Genomic DNA, 10,737 nt, shown 5'->3' with positions numbered 1-10,737 from the left:
TACGCCAGGGGCTTCTCCCAGCCCAGCTGTGTTGGTCAGAGACCGCACCTTGTCCACGTCCCTGACTAACACAACTATGCTGGCAAAATTCTAGTGCAGTCATAGGGTAGATAGATCTTTAATATATACACCACAGGAAGCACTGAGGTTGCTGTCCTTAACTGGGGGTCAATAAGAAAGGTAGATCTCAAGGCAGCTGTCAAGTTGATCTGGTGCTGATAGCAGTGATAGTAATATAAGCTACTTCCTCAGTTCATTTGCACATTACAATTCTATTGGTTCTTGGATTCGCGGGGGCGCAGATATGCTTATAGCATATGATTGTGTCTTTTAGTTAAAGGAAATAATCGATTCCTAGAACAATACTTGTAGGGTTCTGTTAATTTCATTAAATGACATCAAGTCTGTGTTACCTTTGATGGCAGGCTCAACAGAAGTCCAAGGATTGGATGGACCATGGGGATGGAACTACTTGTTCCTCTAGGTCAGGAATGAGGTTTACCTCACTGCTGCTTTTGTTGCACCTTTTATGGAGATAGGGAGGACTCAGATTTGATTGCTGTCAATCATCACCTTTTTCACCAGTACTAAACTCACATGAAAAAGAAACTTAACAGCCATCTGAATCCAAGTTTGTTCTGTAAGCCTGTCAGAGTACGCTTTGGTATTAGTATAATGGAGTGTATGTATTGCTTCAACAGCCATCAAATCAAACTAGTACCTACACATCCTGGTAACTGAAATAAAGTTCTTAAAGGAGAAAATCTTATGCAGAATTGACAGCTCATGGCTTGAAAAATGAGCAAGTCAGTTTTGTCTTGACATCACCTAACAGCAGGAAACCACTGTCCTGTGATATATTCTGTTGATGCTGGGCTTGATTCACCCCCAATCCAGATTAAACTAGCTTTTACTTGTATAACCCAGGGTGGGAATGTCTGCCTGGAGGGGGTTTGCAGGAAAGATACCTGCAATCCCTTCTGCCTGATGGGGTGATAGTCAGCCAGTACAGCCCCAGGTAGTTGGGGTTCAATGGTGCTTAAATTGACTGACCATATTTCCTGGGCAGCCTCCCATGGAATCCCAGTTGCTGCTCAAAGTTCCCCTTCTCCACAGGACCCTCCACTGGGAACGAGCACTGGAAACACTGCCTCCTATCCTCAGTGGCAAATTCCTTTTGAACTGCACAGACCTTCACTAGTGCAAGGGCAGTTCAGTTTGTGCCTACCCTTTGAGAGATGAATAGAAGTTGTCATCATCTTAAGTTTCTCAGTTATGTATATGCCTTATAATTTCTACAGGGGAATTATAATACGCCCATAGGTTCCTTTCTGTTTAGTAAAGGCTTACACATGCAGCAGTTATGACTTTGCTCAACCAGGTTCCACTACATTATGTGGACCATTGGGGTTGATATTCAAGTGTTACACACTGGTTCTCACTGTGATTACTGAGAAAAAGAAATGGCTAAGGAAAGCAAGAGGAAATAAAATATTAATTTACATTGTAGCTGATGAATTTTTCATAGTGTGAGCCAAATGAATAGGAGACCAAAGCCGCTTTCAGGAGGAAATGGAACTTACAACATTATATATATATGACGTAAGCTGGAATTTGTGAATGCAGTTTATAAGTGTTCTGTGCTGTACTGGCAATAACAGGAGTCACCATTCAATGATTAATAACCCAGGCTTCACTCTTTCGTACCTTCACATAAACTATATTAATTTGCAAACACAGATTTCTTCAGCTAGAAAAAGCTGCTTATCAAGGTGATGTTCACTCATTCTAGCTTTGCACTAAACCTGTGACAACGAGAAGGTTTTATATTTTATCTGTCTCTGCCCTGGAAAAGCTAAATATAGCAAATTGAGATAAAACTTTGACCCATCTAGGAAAATAAACATGATTCAATTAAAAGAGCAAGACTTGTTTTATGAGGGAGAAATCTGATGTGCTCCTTTTGCTACAACTGTTCCTCCTCAGGCCTAAAGCTAATGTGTGCTCTGAAAACATTTCTAATGCCAAGCCCTTAGAAGGCAGCCCTCATCAGTTTGGGCTTTTCTCCTTGCAACCAATCTGTGTCACATATTTTTATACAAAGTGTAAAATGTCCTGGGTTAAAATAAAATAATGGTGCATTTTTAAATACAATTTCCAAAATATACACTGTAAAATACATTTTTCCATAAGCAGGGTCAAGCTGAATCTCTTCCTGCTTGTACATGCTGAAGTAAAACATAGCAGTTTAACAAGTGTGTCCAAATGCAGTCAGACTAAGGTGCAAGGAACTATGGCTGGTCAACACTGAACACTTACATAGACTTAGCTACATTTCTTCAGGGTGTGAAAAAGCCACACCCCTGAGATGGAATTAAGAACATAAGAACATAAAAACGGCCATACTGGGTCAGACCAAAGGTCCATCTAGCCGAGTATCCTGTCTACCGACAGTGGCCAATGCCAGGTGCACCAGAGGGAGTGAACGTAACAGGTAATGATCAAGTGATCTCTCTCCTGCCATCCATCTCCACCCTCTCACAGACAGAGGCTAAGGACACCATTCCTTACCTATCATGATGAATCGCCATTAATGGACTTAACCTCCATGAATTTATCCAGTTCTCTTTTAAATGCTGTTATAGTCTTAGCCTTCACAACCTCCTCAGGTAAGGAGTTCCACAAGTTGACTATGTGCTGTGTGAAGAACTTCCTTTTATTTGTTTTAAACCTGCTGTCTATTAATTTCATTTGGTGACCCCTAGTTCTTGTATTATGGGAAGAAGTAAATAACTTTTCCTTATCTACTTTCTCCACATCACTCATAATTTTATATACCTCTATCATATCCCTCCTTAGTCTCCTCTTTACCAAGCTGAAAAGTCCTAGCCTCTTTAATCTCTCCTCATATGGGACCCATTCCAAACCTCTAATCATTTTAGTTGCCCTTCTCTGAACCTTTTCTAGTGCCAGTATCTTTTTTGACATGAGGCAAACACATCTGTACACAGTATTCAAGATGTGAGCGTACCATGGATTTATATAAGGGCAATAATATATTTTCTGTCTTATTCTCTATCCCCTTTTTAATGATTCCTAACATCCTGTTTGCTTTTTTGACCACCTCTGTACAGTGCATGGACATCTTCAGAGAACTATCCATGATGACTCCAAGATCTTTTTCCTGGTTAGTTGAAGCGAAATTAGCCCCCATCATATTGTATGTATAGTGGGGTTTATTTTTTCCAATGTGCATTACTTTACATTTATCCACATTAAATTTCATTTGCCATTTTGTTGCCCAATCGCTTACTTTTGTGAGATCTTTTTAAAGTTCTTCACAGTCTGCTTTGGTCTTAACTATCTTGAGCAGTTTAGTATCATCTGGAAACTTTGCCACCTCACTGTTTACCCCTTTCTCCAGATCATTTATGAATAAGTTGAATAGGATTGGTCCTAGGACTGACCCTTGGGGAACACCACTAGTTACCCCTCTCCAGTCTGAGAATTTACCATTAAGTCCTACCCTTTGTTCCCTGTCTTTTAACCAGTTCTCAGTCCATGAAAGAACCTTCCCTTTTATCTCATGACAACTTAATTTACGTGAGAGCCTTTGATGAGGGACCTTGTCAAAGGCTTTCTGGAAATCTAAGTACACTACTTGCACTGGATCCCCCTTGTCCACATGTTTATTGACCCCTTCAAAGAACTCTAATAGAATTCTTCTGTCAACCTAGCTACTGCCTTTTGGGGAGGTGCATTAACTATAGCAACGGGAGAAGCCCTCCTGTCACTGTAGTGAGTGTCTATACTGAAGCACTACAGCGGTGCAATTATGCTGCTGTAACATTTTAAATGTAGACATAGCCTGAATCTAACATCGCTCCCTCTTGGGTCAGTCTTTTCACAGTTGGCATTTCTTAAGGCACAGAGGTTCTGCAGAAGACTGCAGTGGTTCTCACCTCCCTTAGAATCTTTCTTTAGGGATCACAGATTGGTGCAGTGGGAAGACTGATGTTTTTATTTCAGCTTTTTTTACAATGAAAAGTGTTTCATCTGATGATTAAAGCCCTTTCCTATCTGGCATGGACAACGAGATAAGATTATAATAATGAAGTAAATCATTTCTCTCACCCGTCTAATCTGGGATGGGTTGGGTACCACATTTATTCCAGCCTTGTAATTAATGTAGTTTGTTTACTTACTAACAAATCCTTGCAGACTTTTAGCTGACTGGAATGCATAAATAATTACATTTCTCTGGGCTCCAAACAGGCAAGTATTTTGATCATGTAGCTTAGCTGAAGTTACTAGATCAGATATGCTGACTTTCATAATCCTAGAATCAGATAATCGTATGACTGGAATGGACCCTGAGAGATTATCTAGTCCAGTGCCCTGTACTCATGGCAAGAGTGAGTATTATCTAGACCCTCTCAGCGTAAAGAGCGGTTAGATCTCAGTTTGATACTTTTGATACACACAGTGTTAGTGACTTTTTTTCAAACATGAAAAGATACATTTGTTTGAATAGCCCTTTAGCTCAGAAACAAAATGAATGGGTACTATAGACAGGTGTATGTAGCCTGTTAATATGTTTCAGTGTTTAAATGGCCAGCCAGTAAACAGAACAAATCAGAATACAATCTCAGTAGCGAGTTATACTGTAGCTGTATTAGCATTCATATGTAAAATTCACACTGATGATTTATGACATTTCCAAAAACTTGTGGCAGATTGGCTGTTACAAATTACTGCTGGTTCTTTGACATAATTTATATTTGCAGAATTTTCTGTCACATTTTATCTTATAATTGTAACAAGAAATAATTGTATGTATGTGTGATGAACTGGGACTGTTCTTAATGTGGTCTTTGAATGCTGAGTAGGGAGTGTTGGCCTGGGAGGACGGTCTGCATTGGGGGATGGGAGACTGGCCTTGAGGGAAGATACCTGAGCATGTAATGTAAGAACCCAGGAAGGGGTTAGAGGCCAAGTGACACCTCTGCCCGGGAAGCTGAACAAAGGCTGCGGGGGAGGAAACGCTGGGGAATGAGAGAGTTTCAGGAGCTGGCTGGGGAATGGAGGGAAGCCCAGACAGGGCTCTGACCCCCCAGCGGGGCTGTGGTGCTCCTGGGACTCCAAGATGGACCTAATTGGAGAGGATCCTGTTGTCTGTACCTGCAAGACCTGTCTTGGACTGTGTTCCTGTCGTCTAAATAAACCTTCTGCTTTACTGGCTGGCTGACAATCATGGTGACTCGCAGGAAGCTGGGGGTGCAGGGCCTTGTGTCCCCCTACACTCCTTGACAGTATGTATTTACAGTTGAATGGTATATTTTCTATGCTAGATTTCTTTAAATTCTAGTACTTCAGCTTTTCCTAGATCTCAGATTCCATGTTAATATTATGAGCTGAGTAAAATCTTGTTATAGTCAAGTTAAAACCTCGTTGAGATTGGTAGGTGTGAAGCCACTCTTCAATTAACATAACTATAAGCAGAAGACCTACCTAAGAGAAAAGGTATGTGAACCTGCCCAAGAGCTTTTGGTTCAGTATTGTTTTGTATAGGAATGGGGGGTGGGGTTTACTGGGGGGAGGGAGAGGGTAGAGAGATCAGACTGATTCTGAGGTTAGACAAAAACTAAGGCCTTGGCTACACTTGTGCTTTATAGCACAATAAAGCCGCCAAGGCACTCTCCCTCACTCCCTGGCCATACTGGCAAGGCATGTAGAGCACTTTAACTCTGCGGCTGCAGTACTCCTGGACCTCCACTTCCCCAAGAGGAATAATGTTTGTTGCACTCTTGCTGGGGCGCTATGGTGCCAGTGTGGACCACCTAATGCGCTTTGATTGGCTCTGATTGGCCTCCAGAAGTGTCCCACAATGCCTCTCCTAGCCACTCTGGTCAAAACTTTTGAACTCTGCTGCCCTGTCCTCAGCTGACCAAGCATCAGACTTTCCCTTTAAATTCCCTGGGAATTTTGAAAATCCCCTTCCTGTTTTCTCAGCCAGGCGTGGATTGCTCTCAGTGCATCTTTCCAGGTGGCCATGCCTCCATGCACCAGGCAATCCCTTATATAGAGCAATGGTGAAGTGCTGGACCTCATCAGTGTTTGGGGGGAGGAAGCTGTGTACTCCCAACTGCGCTCCAGCAGTTGGAATAATGATACCTTCAGGCACATATCAAGGGTCATGATGGACAGGGGCTATGAATGGGGTGCGGTGCAGTGTCGGGTTAAAGCGAAGGAGGTGCAGAATGCCTACCGCAAAGCCTATGAGACAAATGGCAGCTCCAGTGCTGCCCCCATGACCTGAAAATTCTACAAAGAGCCTGATGCGATACCTGGGGGCGATCCTACCTCCACTGCAACGACCACCATGGACACTTCTGAGCCCAGCACAGCAAGGGAGGGTGGGAGGAGGAGGAGCAGGAAAGCGTGAGCAATGGTGCTGAGGTGGGGGGAGACACCCTGGAATCCCTAGATGCATGCAGCCAGGAGCTCTTCTCGAGCCAGGAGGAAGGCAGCCAGTCATGGCGTCCAGTGCTTGGGGAAGGACAAACAACAGAGAAGGTTCCTTGTAAGCAACTTTCTTTTTGGGAAGCAAGTTTTAAGGTATGGGCTCTTTGGGAGAAGAGGCTTAGGGCTGCATGCATGCCTAGATGCGGAATAGCGCATTGATGTGGTCTATCACATTGCGGTAATCAGCATCTGTGATCTCTTCAAAAGTCTCAGCCAGAACATGGGCAATGTGCCTGCGCAGGTTTATTGAGAGAGCCAGTGTGATTCTTGTCCCAGTCAGGCTAACGTGTCTGTGCCACTGTGCTGTGAGGGGCAGGGGGACCATTGCTGCACACAGGCAAGCTGCATATGGGCCAGGGCGGAAGCCGCGTTGTAGGAGAAGACCCTCTTTTGCTTCCCTGGTCACCCTCAGGATCGAGATATCTTTTAGGACGAACTCCTGTGGAGAATGTTGGGACAGTGTTCACTGTAGATGGCCCCTGCAGCTGTTGGCTCTCCCCAAGGCACAGAAACCCAGAGGACAGTACAGCCATGAAATAATCAGTCCCCACAGAGCCTGTGCTTACTCACCATTTCTGGGGCTCCCATGGGTTATGTGCACTCGCGTTGGGACAGGCAAATTATGGTTTTTGTGATTGCCCTCCTTAAGTGCGGGGGAATCATTACTCTGTCTGGAGTGTACAATGCTGCCTCTTTTAAGTGTTGCATTTTGCCTGTCTAGGTGGAACCTTGAGATCTCAGCCGGCATTCCTATCACTGGCCAACAGACTGAGAAGACTCTGGAAGAGGCTGCATAAAAGCAAAGAAGACATGCTGTATGAAGTCATACAGCGGTCTGTAAATGAGAATCGAGGCACAGAAGTGGAGGGAGAGCGAAAGGAGGATCCTCCAAGAAAATGCAATGCTCTGGTGGCAAACCACGGAAAATGGCTAATTAGCATAACGGAGCGCCAAGTGGACTTTATCCACGTGCTCGTCACCATGCAGGCAGAACACTACTGTGCTTGTCCCCCACCCCCGCAGCCTTTGTCCCAAAACTCTTCCCTTTGTGCCCTCATGCCCCTTCCAACCCACTTTCCCCAACATCCGGGTTCTTATCACCCCCAGCTGCTTCTTACACCTGTAGCTTCACCATCCACCCATGAAAACTGCGACCCTTATCCATTGCACTCAACCTCCCTCAACATGCCTTATAGCCATCCTGAAGTGCAGCACTCAGTGCACAGCACTTCAGACAGGATTCAAGAGTATGAAATAAGGACATTCTCAAGCCTATGAGTGAACCGGGTCCCACCCCCTTGCCCTTTTGGTATTTCTGTGTTACTTTGTTTTTTTTCAATAAATGAATTTTCTTTTCAATAAATGGAGTTTTTTATTTTGAAAACATACTTTATTAGTGCATAAAGCAAAATAAACCTTAGTCTAGGAAAGCAACAAGCACTGCAAAACAGTGTACCAAACACAGCCACTGTACTTCGCTCCCGTGTAGGGCACCAGACGTTAGTGGTGGCTTTCAGCCTCAAATTGCTCCCTCAAGGTATCCCTAAGCCTTGCAGCCCCACGCTGGGCCCCTCTAATAGCCCTGCTCTCTGGCTGTGCAAATTCACCCTCTAGGTGTTGAATCTCTGAAGCCCATGCCTGAGTGAAGCTTTCACCCTTCCCTTCACAAATATTATGGAGGGTACAGCACACAGATATAACCTCGGGGATGCTGTCTTCGGCCAAGTCCAGCTTTCCATAAAGAGAGCACCAACAGCCTTTTAAATGGCCAAAAGCACACTCCACAGTCTTTCGGCACTGGTTCAGCCTGTAGTTGAATCGTTCCTGGCTGCTATCCAGGCTCCCTGTGTAGGGTTTCATGAGCCATGGCATTAAAGGGTAAGCGGAGGTCTCCAAGGATCACAATGGGCATTTCGACCAGGGGCGGCTCCAGGCACCAGCACACCAAGCACGTGTTTGGGGTGGCAAGCTGTGGGGGGCGCTCTGCTGGTCACCGTGAGGGCGGCAGCCAGGTTGCCTTTGGCGGCATGCCTGTGGAGGGTCCCCTGGTCCTGCGGCTTCGGCGGACCTCCTGCAGGCATGCCGCTGAATCCATGGGACCGGGGACCTCCCGCAGGCAAGCCGCTGAGGGCAGCGTGCCTGCAGTGCTTGGGGTGGCAAAATACCTAGAGCTGCCCCTGATTTCAACTTCCCCTATGGTCATCCTCTGGTCTGGGAAAAAAGTTCTGGCTTGCAGCTTCTTGAACAGGGCAATGTTCCAAAAGATTAGTGCATCATGCACTCTTCCAGGCCAGCCCGCGTTAATGTCAATGAAACGACCACGGTGATCCACAAGTGCCTGGAGAACCATTGTGTCATAAACAGATAGCTAAGGGTTAATGTCTCTTTCACCTGAAGCACCTGACCAGAGGACCAATCAGGAAACTGGATTTTTTCAACTTTGGGTGGAGGGAATTGAGTGTCTAAGGTCTTTGTTTTCTGGCTGCCTGCTTTCTCTGAGCTTTGGAGAAGTAGTTCTACTTTCTAGTCTTCTGTTTCTAAGTGTAAGGACAAAGAAATCAGATAGTAAGTTATATGGTTTCTTTTCTTTGGTATTTGCATGAATATAAGTGCTGGAGTGCTTTGATTTGTATTCTTTTTGAATAAGGCTGTTTATTCAATATTCTTTTAAGAAATTGCCCTGTATTGTGTCATCTTAATACAGAGAGACTATTTGTATTTTTTCTTTCTTTTTTTATATAAAGCTTTCTTTTAAGACCTGTTGGAGTTTTTCTTTACTGCAGGGAAATTGAGTCTGTACTCACCAGGGAATTGGTGGGAGGAAGAAATCAGGGGAGATCTGTGTGTGTTGAAGTGGCTAGCCTGATTTTGCATTCCCTCTGGGTGAAGAGGAAAGTACTTTTTGTTTCCAGGATTGGGAACAGAGAGGGAGATTCACTCTGTTTGGATTCACAGAGCTTGTGTCTGTGTATCTCTCCAGGAGCACCTGGAGGGGGGAAGGGAAAAAGGATTATTTCCCTTTGTTGTGAGACTCAAGGGATTTGGGTCTTGGGGTCCCCAGGGAAGGTTTTTCAGGGGGACCAGAGTGCCCCAAAACACTCTAATTTTTTGGGTGGTGGCAGCAGGTACCAGGTCCAAGCTGGTAACTAAGCTTGGAGGTTTTCATGCTAACCCCCATATTTTGGACGCTAAGGTCCAAATCTGGGACCTAGGTTATTACATGGCGGCAGCTGGTGGGAGATAGACAGAATCCAGAAGCCAGTAGAAATATTATATTTTTCGTTTCTCTGCTAAGGGCTTTTTAGCAGAGAGAAACAGTTTGGTTTTAAAAGGGAACCAGAGAGAAATTTTTTTTTCTGCTCTCTCTGGCAGTTTGTGGCTTGCATGTTAAGCAGAAGTCGTTAAGGACTATTAACAGTCTTTTGTCACACAATAGCCCTCCCATTAGGAGTCAAGTACCAGCACTTATAGGCATGCAAATAAAGTGGTTTTTCTGGTTTCCCTTCATTGAACATTAGCTAGAAAGAGAAAAGGAAAAAAGCACTGTTGCTAGGCAGACTTCAGGAGGCAACAGAGAACCTGCAGTTCAAAAGATAAACACCGGAGGGCACCCCAACACAAGAAAACAGGAACCATGACTTCTAAGGCAAAAATTGACGCCGAAGAACAAATCAAAGAAGCTGAACACAGGCGAGAGATGGAAAAACACAAACAGCAACTGGAAATAAAACAAAAAGAGATGGAGATGAAAGAAAGAGAAGAACAGATCAAAGAGGCAGCCTACCAAATAGAACAGGCAGCCTACCAAAGAGAACAGGCAGCCAAAGAGGCAGCCAAGGAGGCAGCACACAGAAGAAAACTAGAAGAAGAAGAGGTGGCCCACCGCCGAGAAATGGAAAACCACCACCGAGAAATGGAAAAAACAACAAAAAGAGAATGAAGAGAAGGAAAAACAGAGAAAACATGAACTGGAGTTGGCAAAAGCTGGGCTGCCTGTGCCAGCCAACCCTAACAACCCGGCGCCAAATATTGCTCCACAGCAGAGGAAATTTCCCACCTACAAGGCAGGTGATGACACCGAGGCCTTCTTGGAAAATTTTGAAAGAGCCTGTCTTGGGTACAGCATTCCCGAAGACCAGTACATGGTAGAATTGAGGTCACAGCTCAGTGGACCTTTAGCAGAGGTGGCAGCTGAAATGCCTAAGCACCAAA

The sequence above is a fragment of the Gopherus flavomarginatus genome, chromosome 2 (genome assembly GCF_025201925.1).
Source record: "Gopherus flavomarginatus isolate rGopFla2 chromosome 2, rGopFla2.mat.asm, whole genome shotgun sequence".
In the NCBI taxonomy this organism is placed as follows: domain Eukaryota; kingdom Metazoa; phylum Chordata; order Testudines; family Testudinidae; genus Gopherus; species Gopherus flavomarginatus.
This window is presented reverse-complemented; position numbering follows the sequence as displayed.